Source organism: Panthera pardus, unplaced genomic scaffold (assembly GCF_024362965.1).
Source record: "Panthera pardus isolate Hobbes unplaced genomic scaffold, ASM2436296v1 HiC_scaffold_17, whole genome shotgun sequence".
Taxonomy (NCBI): Eukaryota; Metazoa; Chordata; class Mammalia; order Carnivora; family Felidae; genus Panthera; species Panthera pardus.
This window is the reverse complement of record NW_026526732.1, coordinates 78,201,188-78,204,745: the sequence shown is the minus strand read 5'-3', so window position 1 is coordinate 78,204,745 and position 3,558 is coordinate 78,201,188. Positions and strand designations below refer to the sequence as shown.

Here is a 3,558-nt window from a genome sequence, read left to right as displayed (position 1 = left end):
TATACAGACTAAATGCAACATTTCATGGATCCAGAACTTAAAATAAGAGGATGCCACAGACTGAATGTTTATGTCTCTCAAAATCATATGTTGGAACCTAATCCTCAATTCTATGGTATGAGGAGGTGGGGGCTTTGGGAAGCAATGAAGTTTTGAAAACAGTGGTTAGGTCATTAGTGCCCTTATAAAAAAAAAAAAAAACAACCCAGACAGATTTTTTGCCCCTTTTACCACGTAAAGACACAGAGAAAAGAAAATATCTACCAGGAAACTATTTTTGACCATACATTGAATCTTCCATCACCTTGATCTGAGACTTCCCAGCCTCCAGAATTGTGAAAAATAAATTTCTGTTTGTAAGCTATGATCTATGGCATTTTGTTATAGCAGCGTGAGCTGACTAAGGGGAGGGGAGTAAGGAGGTAAAGAACTCATTTCCATGGTAATCCAAGGAAAGAACATGCATAATTTAGACATGGTTTGTTAATAAGAATATACTAAATTCCTGCAATTTTGAAAAAGAGAAATTTACAAGTAGAACATATATTTTGTTCTTGTTTTTGTTCTTTAAAAAAGGCCAAACAAAAGAATAGGGAAAAGATGAAATAAGTTTGTGAGTTGCAGACTGTAGTTGGGTAACGAAAATAATAAAATATCATTACTTGGGTGTGTATTTGTGTATGTGTATGTATATATTTGGTTTTATTAAAAACCATCTCTTATCTTTTTTAGAAGTATGAGATATACACTAAAAAATAAAAACAAATAACTGGGTTGAACAGAATTAAAGGTTATCATTGATATTACTATCAAGATTAACATTTTAAATTCTTCCTTAATCTTGCTATAGCTAAAGTCAAACAGATTTTTCCATTAGAAACAACACAACAACACTGCAGACATTTCACCAAGCTTAAGTGTGAAAAGAGTCCAAAGCAAACATAAATTGAGGCAATAGCCAACCCCAAAGTTTCAAATCCTATTAAAAAGAATGCAGTGGTGTTGAAAATTCCATGGCTTGAAATACAGTGATGCATCCAGTTGTTTTATTTTATAATTTGTAATTAAATTGGAATTATCAAGATATATTTTGGCCTTCCAAATAATCTGATAAATATTAAAAGACCTTGAAATGTTAATCATTGCAAATAAAATTAGTTATGTGGAGATTATTTCCAGAAAAAAAATCATTTGATTGTTTTACTTACAGTCAACTCTTGTTGGAAGGCAACAGTCCCCTCATTTTCACTTACAAAACAAAGTACGCATGCAGTCATTTGATTGTTTGGGCTTTTAAATTTGGCTCTGAATCCTTTGGAGTATAATCCCTTTACTGGAAATTCAGTTAAAGTAACTCCTTCTATCTCTAAATGCTAACCAGATAAACCACATTTCCTGCTTTCACTCCCTTCTCCACCTCTCTGCAGATTTAGTGCTGATTGGCAGTGAAGATTATAGCCTTTGACAACAAGGCAGGTTGATGACAACAGTCATCTTCTATCATTTGGCATCTATTTTCCTCTCTTTTTTGTTCATCTACAACTATTGTCAACTCCGGCTGCTCATTAGACACCTGGAGGGCTTTTTAAAACCGTTTCCTCCCCTTTCCTAAGACATTTTTATTTAATAGGTCTGGGGTGGAATCCAAATAATAATATTTTAAAAGAAACTTCTCAGGTAATTCTAATGTGTAAACAGAATTGAAAACGCTCTGTTTACTGGGAGTTAGGATGCAGGGCAGGAACCAAGGCGCAGAGTGGCCTCCTGATAACCAATCAGGAAGCTCTGAGCCTCTCCTCAGTGAACCAATCGGGATAATCTGAACTTTAGTGAGCCAGTTGCCTGTTACTGCGTGGAATAGACTCTAAGACCTCACTCTCTCAACTGGAAAGTGCGCAGAAATCACCCACCATCTTGTTAAAAGGTGGTTTCTGATTTGGTACATCCATATGGCACCTGAGAGTCTGCATTTCTAACATGGTTCCAGTGATGTGGCAGCTACCCTTACACAGTTCACACTCTGAGTGGCAAGTATTTAGGATAAATCTGGTCCCATAATAAAAATGTCGCCAAGTTTCTTTCAAAAGAATGTGATACTGATACAAAAGGGCGTAGCACACAGTTATAATAATGAAACTTTAGAAACAAATGTCTAATAACAGGGCCAATGTGAAGCGATGATAGTCAATATGCGTTTTCAAAAAGTTGTGAGTAGCATCGAAAAATCAGTAAAATATACGATGAAAAAAGTAAAATATAAAATTATATGTAACCTACATAGGAAAATCCCAATTACATTCAAGTGGATGGAAACAGACTGAAAGAAAGTAATCCAGTATGTAAACTGTGAATGCAACAGGTTTTGTGATTATGAGCAACTTTATTTTCTGTCTGTATTTTTCATTTTATTCAATTAATACTTTTTATCATTATAATAAGATTAAAACATATTAAGCAAGAGATCGACCTGAGATGGCGACTGTAGAACCGGAAACCACCCCTACTCCTAATCCCCCGCCTTCAGAAGAAAAGAAAACAGAATCTAATCAGGAAGTTGCTAACCCAGAACACTGTATTAAGCACCCTTTACGGAGCAGATGGGCACTCTGGTTTTTTAAAAATGATAAAAGCAAAACTTGGCAAGCAAACCTTCGGCTGATCTCTAAGTGTGGTACTGTTGAAGACTTTTGGGCTCTGTACAACCACATCCAGTTGTCTAGTAATTTAATGCCTGGCTGTGACTACTCACTTTTTAAGGATGGTATTTGAGCCTATGTGGGAAGATGAGAAAAACAAATGAGGAGGACGATGGTTAATTACATTGAACAAACAGCAGAGATAAAGTGATCTGGATGGTTTTTGGCTAGAGACACTGCTGTGCCTTATTAGAGAATCTTTTGATGACTACAGTGATGTTGTATGTGGGGCTGTTGTTAATGTTAGAGCTAAAGGTGATAAGATAGCAATATGGACTGCTGAATGTGAAAACAAGAGAGGCTGTTATACATATAGGGAAGATATACAAGGAAAGGTTAGGACTTCCTCCAAAGATAGTGATTGGTTGTCAGTCCCATGTAGACACAGCTACTAAGAGGGGCTCCACCACTAAAAATAAGTTTGTTGTTTAAGAGGACACCTTCTGAGTATTCTCATAGGAGACTGCATCAAGAAATCGAGATTTGGGAGCTGAACCAAAGCCTCTTCGAAAGCAGAGTGGACTGCATTTAAGTTTGGTTTCCATCTAAATGTTGCTAAGATATAAGAGAAGTCTCATTTGCTTTTGCCTTGTACTTCTGTGTTCACGGTTTTTTGTTTTTGTTTGTTTGTTTGTTTGTTGCTTAAGAGTGTCCACTACCCCAATCAAAGAATTACAATACACATCATCCCCAGAATCCATGAATGTGTTCCTGGCCCACTCTGTAATAGCTTACTAGGATTACCATTATAAACACATTTTACCCATCTACAATATTCAAAAAAGAACTTGCATTTCTGTACCTTAAAGGAAAAAAAAAATTCTGTTTATGTTCCATTGTGTGCAGGAGCATATTTTGCTGA

The 3,558-nt window shown here is 36.0% G+C and overlaps 1 pseudogene; it reads left to right on the top strand.

Annotated features, from left to right (window-relative positions):
• The first annotated feature begins 2,465 nt into the window (after positions 1-2,465).
• Positions 2,466-3,169, top strand: LOC109263340 (eukaryotic translation initiation factor 4E-like; annotated as a pseudogene).
• Positions 3,170-3,558: the final 389 nt, after the last annotated feature.